The sequence below is a fragment of the Scyliorhinus torazame genome, chromosome 2 (assembly GCF_047496885.1).
Source record: "Scyliorhinus torazame isolate Kashiwa2021f chromosome 2, sScyTor2.1, whole genome shotgun sequence".
NCBI lineage: Eukaryota > Metazoa > Chordata > Chondrichthyes > Carcharhiniformes > Scyliorhinidae > Scyliorhinus > Scyliorhinus torazame.
In genome coordinates this window covers 226,920,182-226,930,477 of record NC_092708.1, presented here as the reverse complement: position 1 = coordinate 226,930,477, position 10,296 = coordinate 226,920,182, and the positions used below count along the sequence as shown (strand labels likewise).

General features: G+C 46.5%; 1 long non-coding RNA gene across 2 annotated transcripts; it reads left to right on the top strand.

Annotated features, from left to right (window-relative positions):
* The first annotated feature begins 805 nt into the window (after nt 1–805).
* LOC140396175 (uncharacterized) lies at nt 806–4,855 on the top strand. Of its 2 annotated transcripts, none has more exons than XR_011936476.1 (3): nt 806–957; nt 1,399–1,904; nt 4,170–4,855. It is a non-coding gene; the product is annotated as an uncharacterized lncRNA (long non-coding RNA). The 2 variants fall into 2 exon arrangements; XR_011936474.1 differs by having other exon boundaries at nt 807–957; nt 4,194–4,855.
* The last annotated feature ends 5,441 nt before the right edge of the window (nt 4,856–10,296 follow it).

Below are 10,296 nucleotides of genomic sequence, written 5' to 3'. Positions count from 1 at the left end.
GGAGGGTCATGTGAGAATCATAACTTACATCACTGACAGGTCACCCACACCATTAATCTTCCGCTCCATGTTGCTGTGGTGCCATTCATAGTGGTGGCAGGGATCCAGCAAATTTGCCAGCCCCATTGATTTGAAAAGGGCCTGAGGGCTATGAAAGAAATGTAAATGGGCAGCGTCAGCTGACTGGCAGAGCAATGGAACTCAGCCAATGATCTAATTGAATGGTGGAATAGTATTGAGGGGCTGACTGGTCTGCTATTCCTATGTTCTTAATTTGCAGAGAAAACTCATGATGCTATACGGGTTGACACTGCTGCCTCACAGCATCAGGGAGCCGGATTCGATTCCAACCTTGGGTGACTGTGTGGAGTTTGCACTTTCTCCCCGTGTCTGTGGGTTTCTTCTGGGTGCTCTGGTTTCCGCCCAAAGATATGCAGATTAGGTTAAGGGATTATTGGAATAGGGCGGGGGAGTGGGACTAGGCAGAGTGCTCTCTCAAAGGGTCGGTGCAGACTTGATGGGCCGAATGGACCCTTTTCTGCACTGTAAGGATTCTATGATTTTCTCTCAGATCCCCAATAATTTAAAAAAAATAGGATTGATGTTAAGGCATCATTATGTTGGAGCAGATTTCCAAGTTTTTATTCGTCAGGCATTTGTTGCTTGGTTACCTTTAAAAGGTATTCTGCGTGTAAATTTGACAATACTTTAAAATGCTGCCAATAAATAATCAGTACTCTTATAAATAACTGCCTGAACTTTTTACTGCGGTTTCAGTGAATGTTTTGGGAACAAAAAGACATTCCACCTTTAATGAGAGTCACATCCTTGATTTTAATATGCAAATTGCAGAGTGGGTCATGGGGCATACAGAAATTCTCATCAGACCAGTGAGTAAACTTTTTAGAACAAGGGTATGTGAACAGTTGTAACCATCTGAGACTCTGAGCTCACCAGGTAAGCATTCTTTGCAAGTTATTTAATTTCGACTCGAGGAATTTCTTTGTAAAACTGTGCACATTTCAATCGGGTGAGTCGGGATTTAACTATCACGTTTCCTGAGGGTTGAGGGAAAATGCGAGAGATGTTTGCAGGTGAGGCTTGATCTGAGCAGGGTGGGTTATTTTCTGCGGGGGATAATTCCGCCCGCCTCTTTCACTTGAAGGAGAAGCAACTTTCTTGTGGCAAGACTTTTACTTGTAACTGTGTGAAAACCACACCCCAGTTTCTGATCAAAACCTTCCTCTGTCTCCGGAATATATATATGTATCCAAATGGACAGTCCATGTCTGAATACTGATTGTTTTTGCCGCCTTCACATTAATTCTGGTGCCCACTTTAAATGTAAACCAGGCCATTTTAAACCACATCTTTTTTCTCTCTCTCTCACAACTCCAGCTCCTGAAAAATCCAGAGCGACATCCTGTCACTTTGCAGCGGCAATCGGACAATGAGTGTGAAGGACGTCCTGTGGTCCGTGTTCTGGCTGCTGGTCCTCATTCACCTGGCCTGGCCGATCAGTATGTTCTTGGGCTTCCTCTACGGGTTCATCTCTCCCCTGACTACCTGCATGGGACTGGACAGAGTCAGCGAATTGCTCCTGAAAGGCGCCAGCCTGGGTCGCTCCTGCGCCGAGAACATCATATCCAGCAAAGCGCTGTGTTGAGAAACTTTCCTCAGTCTTTGCAGGAAACCTGGTTGTTTGTGTATTGCGACCAAGAAACATGACAACGCCGAGAGAGGCAGCCCGAAATTCTCTTCACGCCTATTCTTCCACCCCAGGGTCCTAGGCACCCCCATATCCTTCATTATTTCACTTCATCGAACAATTTCTACTTCATTCGACAAAAAAAATGTCCACTAATTTTCACCTGTTCGAACTTGCCTGATGCGCCATTGTCATGGTAAACTTAATCTTACAATCCTCAACTTTGGTACAACTTTTTTTTTTAATGAGAAGGGTAAATTTGTACTTTTGTGATTTTAATATTGGCAATAAATAACTCGATAATAAATTGCCTGTTTTAGATTTTGACCTTTTATATTACTGTCCAGCCAGAAGATACTAATCCTATTAACACATTCTACTATCTTTCCTTTTGCCGCCATTTACACTCTTCATCCCCGACTGGCACCTTTGCCTTATGCCCATGACACCTTTGTCAATCTCCCCTTAACCCCAGCCTATCCCTGACCCCCTGTACTGGTCCACCCACCTCAACAATAATATAATTCCATTCCTCTTCAGTTCTGGAGAAGAGTCGTGTGCACTCGAAACATTAACTCTGTTTCTCTCTCCATAGATGCTGCCAGACCTGCTGTGTTTATCGAGCATTTTCTGTTTTTATTTCAGATTTCTAGCATTGGCTTTTATTTGAGTCGTTTTATCCATTCTTGTCCCATTTGATCTTTTTATTTGTTTTTATAATTTTTGTCTCACTACCCATGTTTATACTCGGTGCCTAAATATTCAGGTGCCCAAAGTTTCAAAGACCCAGCACAAGAAATATTCAAAACCTAATGAAAACATGTTTGTGTCCTGTTAAAATAGATCAATAAATGTTACCCGTAACTTCCTGAGTGGCAATATCCAGCGGATTGTCACTCTCACCAGGCTTGCCTTTCCTGAGATTCTGATGCCTCTGTCTCGCCTAATCTTCCTCACATAGGCTGGGTGAGACAGGAGGAGCCAAACGTCCATCCAGCTGCATTGGCGAGTAGCAATGGGGTCACACAGAAGAAGGAAACACTCCCTTTTTACAGGAAAGCTGCTTTAAAACAGAGGTTTAAAGGGACAATTTACAGATCGTGGGTATGATTTAACGTTTGGGGAATGAGGTGCTTTGGAGTTAGACTTGGTGGTTGGTTGTGTCAGACCTAGTGGAGGGAAGGGCCTGGTCCTGGCGATTGGAGGGGGGTGGGGGGTCGGTCCCAGTGGGCAATGGGGGTGGATGTGTGTGGGGGAGTGGGGTGGAAGTCAGTCTAAGAGGAAGGGGGCTCAGTTCGAGAGGGGGTTGTCAGTGCAGGAGGGGGTCAGACCACAAACGATGGTTCAGTCCAGGAGGGAGGGGGTCAGTCGGGGAGGGGAATCAGTCTAAGGGGGTTCTCAGTGCCAGAGGAGGGGTCAGTCCAGGAGGGGAATGAGCCAGGGTCTCACCAGGAGGGGTAGTCGAGTCAGATCGGGTCAGGACAGGGCATTGGATTGGGGGTGGCTGTGGTGTAGTGGGTACACTGGGGGGTGGGGGAGGCGTGCGAGTTAGAAGTTTTTCTTTCCTCACTTTTTCAGAATAACAATCTGTAAAGCTGGCAGAACCATCTGAAGTTAGTGATTTAAATCGCTTCTGTCAGATGGTTTCCAGCCCAGCGTAAGTATCCCGAGGAAGTTAGCACTTCTGCGCAATTGCTGGGTAAATTCTTACATGGAAACTTCCTTGAGAGATTGCCCAGTGCATCATTAGGGTACTTCCTAAATACAACGCTGGGGAACTCGGAAATTATGGGCCAATATATATTTTTAAATAATTGTGCTTCCTGTATTTTTCTCTCAGCAATTTTCTTGCTCAATAATCTTTCATCAGCTAATTGCGATACACTTTTAAAAAATAAATGTAGAGTTCCCAATTCATTTTTTTTCAATTAAGGGGCAATTTAGCATGGCCAATCCACTGCACATCTTTGGGTTGTGGGGGTGAAACCCACGCAAACACGGCGAGAATGTGCAAACTCCACACGGACAGTGACCCAGAGCCGGGATCGAACCTGGGATCGCGGCGCCTTGAGGCCGCCGTGCTAACCCACTGCACCACCATGCTGCCCTGCATTAACACTTTTTAAGTAATTTTCCATCTCCAATTTTAATTTTTGGAAATGAGGCCATCTCCCTCTGTTACGTTCCACAACTCACAAGTGAAGCTGTGGAAGGACTAAAGCTTTTGCAGCCTCTCATTTTTAATATTTAAAGTCATTTTGTTATTTTCTCACTTGATAGTCTGATCTTAACCCAGCTATAATTGTGCTTACATCAATTAATCAATAGTAATCAGTCGTGACCTGTTTTTCTTTATCTTGTTTGCCCTTTTACGGGTCCATGCATCTGTTGTCTGGGCAAAGGTTTTGATTTCCACTTTCTCATGATAGAATATTAAAATAAGATTTTTATAAATATTCAGAAGTACTGTTCTACGGCATTCTAGACCCTTGAATTCCAGACCAGATAGCTGACTAATCGTCACCTGAAGCCGCAGAAGATGACATTTAATTAATGGACATACACCTGATTGGTGGCAGATGGAAAGACATCATCAAGAGCTATATAATACCTGAATATTGCAAAGTCTGCTTAACCTTGTGGTCCCTGTGAGAGAACTGACTAGATCTGAGAGTTGTTTTGGGAAAGACTGTGTAGCAGACTTCACTAGACTGGAATGGGACCAAAAGTTCATTTTAAAGAGACACTGCTTCAGAGACAAAAAGTTGCAACTGGGTGGAATCGTCACCCACAGACGACGGGAGGAAGGGCCAGAAATGGAGTAACTGACCATAGTGCCCGTCCCGTTGGGGTTTCTCAGTGACTTGGTAATGTATCTATGAAGGAGAAAGTAACAAGTGTACCAATTTTGAGTGAGCTGTCGTGGAACAGACCAAATTGAGGGTTATTGTTTGTGTATAAACAAACATCTGTCTGACTTCTTTTCTTCAGATATATACAAAATGCTTTCTCCTTTCAATGAAGTTATCTATCTTCCTTTTTATACACATTATCTTTCTTATATGTTCTTTTAATATATATTATCAATTTTAATTGCCGTATTCTAATTATTATTCAATATGCAATAAAACATTTTTAACACAATAATTGGCATAGTCATTCATTCCTGTTATGTGCAGAATACGACTTTGAACCTAACCAAGACTCTGAAAAGGATTCTTACGACTACTTACAGTGTGATAATTGAAGAAGTACAAGAGTCCACTGCGGAGCATATGAGTGAAGAGATAGTAAAGAAATATACAAAGGAATGCTTAAAACTTTACCAGAGTGGATTGTGGATTTGTTCTATTGTCACGTGTACCGAGGTACAGTGAAAAGTATTGTTCTGCTTACTGTCCAGACACATTGTTCCATACATGAAAAAACAGGACATGCATAAACAATGTAAATACATAGGCACAGGCAATGGGTGAACATATGGAGTGCAGTACTACTCAGTAGAGAAAAGAGAACGGTTAGAGGTAGTATTAGTGTTGGAATTAAATTTTAAAAGGTTAGTATGGTTATAAGATGTCGGAAGAGGATCTGCGTGAGTGAGCTCGCAGAGAGTCGCCACACTCTGGCGACATCTTGGAACCGTCAGAGAGACTGAGAGTGAAGGCAAAGTTGGTAATATGAAAGCCATATTACTTCCTTTGATGTAGAAAACAATTCAAATAATTGTGGGACATTTTGCAAAAATGCTAAGGATGGTGTTGTAAATAATTCAGAATACTTGAAAGAGTATTTTTTGATAGGAAGAAATTATCCAATTCAAGATAAACTGAGGCAGATATTTTTTTCACCTGAGCTAAAAGGTCAGGTGAATGGGTGTGTGGCGGTGAGAACATTCTCCTGTTGGACGAACAACATTAAACAAACATACAAACAACGGAAAACATCCTGCAGGTTCCATCAGGAAGGACAACACTTTTCACCAAGTGTCTCCTTTAAATCATCATGTGGACACCTCAGTTCTCTGTTGCGAACAGGGTTGCAAAGGGGTTGGCGGCTTGGGAGTCAGACCCGAGGTCGTCACCTTCTCCCGGGTGCCAAACTCTGGAGTGAATTAGGGCGGAAAGGGCTGCTTGGTGTGAGTTGGGGTCGCTCTCGTCGTTGCGGACGAGTCTGCAGGAGTTGTCGTGGTTCCAATGAGTTGGGTGGGAACAAAGTCGGGGTCGTTCGTGTGGTTCGGTGGTCGGTGGTGTGGTTTGTTTAAGAAAGTGATGAGGAAGGGATCACTGGAGTCGAAGTCGGAGTCGCTGGGTGTGGGACCAGGATAGTAGGGAGGCGTGCTGTGGCTGTCGTCAGAGTCACAGTCGCTGTCTCTGCTGCTGCAGTCTGTGGGTGTTCCGGGGCGGAGTGTAAAGTTTGTGGGTGGAGTCGGGGGTGAGTCCGTGTCTGGGCTGGACGTGGAAGGGGTGGGTGTGGTTACGTTGGCTGTGGGCGGGGTTTGGTCTGCCGCGTCAAGCATAACGTGGTTCGACTGTGCTCCATAAACCTTTAGCTGGTTTATGTGAAACCAGGCAGTCTTACCATTTTGGTATTTGATTTTGTATACCGATGGGCTTACTTTATCCGTAATGGAGTACAGACCCGAGTATTTCGGAGACAGAAATGTGCTGGGGTTATACACAGACAACATCACTTGTTGTCCTATATTATACTCCGTTGCATGTACTGCCTTATCAAAACAGGCCTTGCTCTGTTTTCTTTTAGTGCCTAGTTTAACAGCGGCTGCTAACTGAGCCATTTTTACATTCACAAGTAATTGTTCAACGGCTTTCTCATGGGTGAGGGCTGTAACTTCAGGGCTGGTCAGGTCTAAACCCAACAAGTACTCTGTCCCTTTCATGGGGCGTCCGGTCATGAGGGTGTGTGGGGTGAAACCTGTGGAGGTGGAAACAGTGTTACGCAAAAACATCAGCGCAAAGGGGCGGACCAAATCCCAAGTGGTGTTATTCTGCTGGACCATTTTCCTAAGGGTGGTTTTTAGGGTCCGATTCATGCGCTCCACTATACCATTCGACTGAGGGTGGTACGCAATGTGAAATTTTTGGGTTATGCCAAATATCGTGAGGACATTCTGCATGACCCATCCCGTAAAGTGAGAACCTTGGTCTGATTCAATACTGCGGGGGAGTCCCCATCTTGTAAAAATGTGGTGGGTTAGGATTTTGGCTGTGGTTTTCGCAGTGTTGGTGCGGGCTGGAAATGCTTCCACCCACTTTGTAAAAGTGTCTATGACCACCAGAACATATTTATAGCCATTCCTGCAAGGGGGCAATGGACCTATAAAATCGATCTGGAGGTTAGTCCAGGGACCGTTAACGGGTCGGGTGTGGCTGAGATGTGCCTTTTTAGCATATCTATCTCGGTTGTTCTGAGCGCAGTTGAGGCAATTCTCAATGTAATGGGATACATCCTCTTTGAGATTAGGCCACCAACAAAGCTGTTTGAGGTGGGTTGCGGTGGGTTCGATTCCCTGGTGTCCATGACCATCATGGAATAAACAGATCATTTGATTCCTTTCCTGCTCAGGAACTACATAAAGGGTGTCCTTTAGCACCACACCGCCATGTGTGGTTGTTGTATTTCTGAACCTCTCGTATGAGGCTGGAAACTTCCCTTTCACGATCTCAGTGAGAGCGCTATCCTGCTTCTGGGTCTTTACTAGATCTTCGATCCTAGTCTGCGCGACCTGAACTGCACTCACTGGCGCACTCACTGGGGCGCTCTCGGGGGGCTTCCAAAAATACCCATGCCTGGATCCTGCCTTAGCCAGTGCGTCGGCTTTTACATTTCCAGGGGGGGAGGAACGATGGTGGCTGCGGACCTTTATAATGCCAAAAATCCTGTTCTTGGCTTTTTTCAGAATATGGCGGAGTAATGGGGCTGAGGGGAGGGGTTTCCCATCCGCGGAAACAAATCCTCTCGTTTCCCAGAGGGGCAGAAATTCAGTGAGGCTGTTGCACACATATAGACTGTCTGAATATATGTCTGCTGGGCTGGGGAAGGAGTCTGGGTGCTCCACAATGTAAGCGATGGCCGCAAGCTCTACTGCCTGCGCGCCTAAGTCTCCGGGTAATTTTAATGCGATTTCCTCGAGGACGCGTCCTCCACATAAATCCCACAACCTGTTATGCGTTGCCCATCCAGGATTGTGGAAGATCCATCCACATAAATCCTAACGGGGTCACACGTGTCCGGGTGAAGGGGGTTCTGAGATGGAGTGGCTAGTTTTCTGGGGGGGTGTTTTAGCTATAAAGGGACCTGCTTTATGGTGGGGTGAAATGATCTCACACTCATGGGGGTTCCGGGGTACTGTAGATTGTCCGCTAAGTATGTGTGAGTCTTTGTCCGTTTTACTGTGATGTCCCGTCATTGTAAGAGAAGGGTCCACCTAGCAGCGCGGATTTGGCTGACGGTACCGTCCTTGAGTCGTCCGTCCAGTAAAAGTTGGTTGGGGGTGTGCTCGGTCAAGATGGTGATGGGGTTCAGTCTGGTAATGGATGAAAAGTACTGGACTGCCCAGAAAACTGCGAGCAGGTGCCTCTCACAGGCTGAGAATCCCTGCTCCACAGCATCTAAAATCCGGGAGGCATAAGCCACGGGTCTTAGCTGGTCGTGCCGTTCCTGCAGGAGCACGGCTGAAAGGGTGCGGTCTGTGGTCGCTACCTCTATGGCGTAAGGGGAAAGCGGGTCGGGAACTTGTAGTGCGGGGGCGGCTATGAGCGCCTGTTTTAATGATTCCACAGCATCCGTATGCTGTGGAAGCCATTCCCAGGGGGTTCCTTTCTTTAGGAGGTCTGAGAGGGGCGCTGCCTTGCTGGTGAAACCGTCGATGTGGTTTCGGCAGTAGCCAACCAGTCCTAAAAACGACCGGAGGGCTGAAACGTGTTGGGGAAGGGGCAATTTAGCGATCGAGTCAATTCTTTTGTGCTCGATCTCGCGTTTGCCGTGATAATTGTACCCAAATATACCACTTTTTCTTCCAATACTGGGCCTTTTTGGGGTTTACTTTACAGCCAATGGAATGTAGTAATTCCAGGAGTTCGGACAGAAGCTCAATGTGCTATTCCTTTGTGTCTGTCTGCAGTAGTAGGTCGTCTACATACTGTACCAGACATTTGGGGCGAGAAAATTTTGCTAGTCCATTTGCCAGCTGTCGGTGGAAAATGGAGGGGGAGTTGTGGAAGCCTTGTGGCAGGCATGTCCACGTGTACTGCTGAGCTCTGAAAGTGAAGGCAAATTTATACTGGCATGCCTTTGCCAATGGAATGGACCAGAACCCATTACTGACGTCCAAAACCGTGAAATATCGGGCATGGAGTCCCTGTTTGAGCATGGTCTCGGGACTTGTTGCAACGGTGGGGGCTGCTGCGGGGGTGACTTTATTGAGTTCACGATAATCAATGGTCAAGCGCCATGATCCGTCGGGTTTCCTTACTGGCCAAATCGGGGCATTATTAGTTGAGGCTACCGATCTTAGGACGCCCTGCTCTAATAAGCTTTCTATGACCTTTAGGATTTCTCCCTCTGCTTCTAGGGGAAATCCATACTGTTTTGGGGGTCTTTGGTCCGGTCTGGTTATTTGTACGGAACCGGTCATCCATCCACAGTCGTGTTTGTGGGTTGCGAATGCTGCCCTGTTCTTTTGCAGGACTAACCTGTCGGTCCATGCTGAGTGTGCTGGGATTGAACCAAAACTCGCCTACTGCGCTAATTTTGTTCATATAATCCCCTATATTGAGCGTTGCGGGGGCTCTAGCGGATTTCGCCATCTTCCAGACACACTGGTTGACTGGATCGAAAGAGAGGTGATGAGAGTTCATGAAGTCGATCCCCAAAATGTGGTCTGCTGTTGGGGGCAGGTCGACTAACACTACGGAGTGTTTTGTATTAATGGTTCCGATCTGGATGGGTACAGGGGTTGTGATATGTCCCTGTTGTGAGTGGCCTGTGAAGCCGCTGAGGGTGATAGTGGCTGTGGTGGGCCACGTGTCCTTACCAAGGGTGGAGGAATTTAAGGTTGTGCGCGACCCTCCTGTGTCCCAGAGAAGCTCGATCGGCTGTCCCTAAACTTTGCTGTGACTATGGGTCGTCCTGACCTATCCCAAAGGGTATCGCAGACCCAGCTGGGGGAGCCTGTACACCGTCAGTCCGTTCTGGTCAAGTCTGTCTGATCGGACTGGGCGCTAACGCTATGTATGGGTTCTGCCTTTTTCTTATTGAGAGTGCCAGTCTGCTGGGCTCTGTGTTTTTTTAGGGGCCTTGCATTCTTTGGCAAAATGTCCCAACTGTCCGCAATTGTAGCATTCTTGCGGTTTTGCTGGAGGGCTGCTCTTTCCCTTGTTTACCCTGGCGGGGTTGTGAAGAATGGTTCTTACTGCCTGCACGTTTGCGGCGGCTTGGTTTTCCTCAGGGGTTCTAACTGCGGGTTTACCGTGAGCCGCTTGTTCCCAAACGCGGGACAATCTTTTGACCACCCACTTCTCATTATGAGCCTCCTCCGAGAGGTCATAATTACTACAGGCATTCTGTCC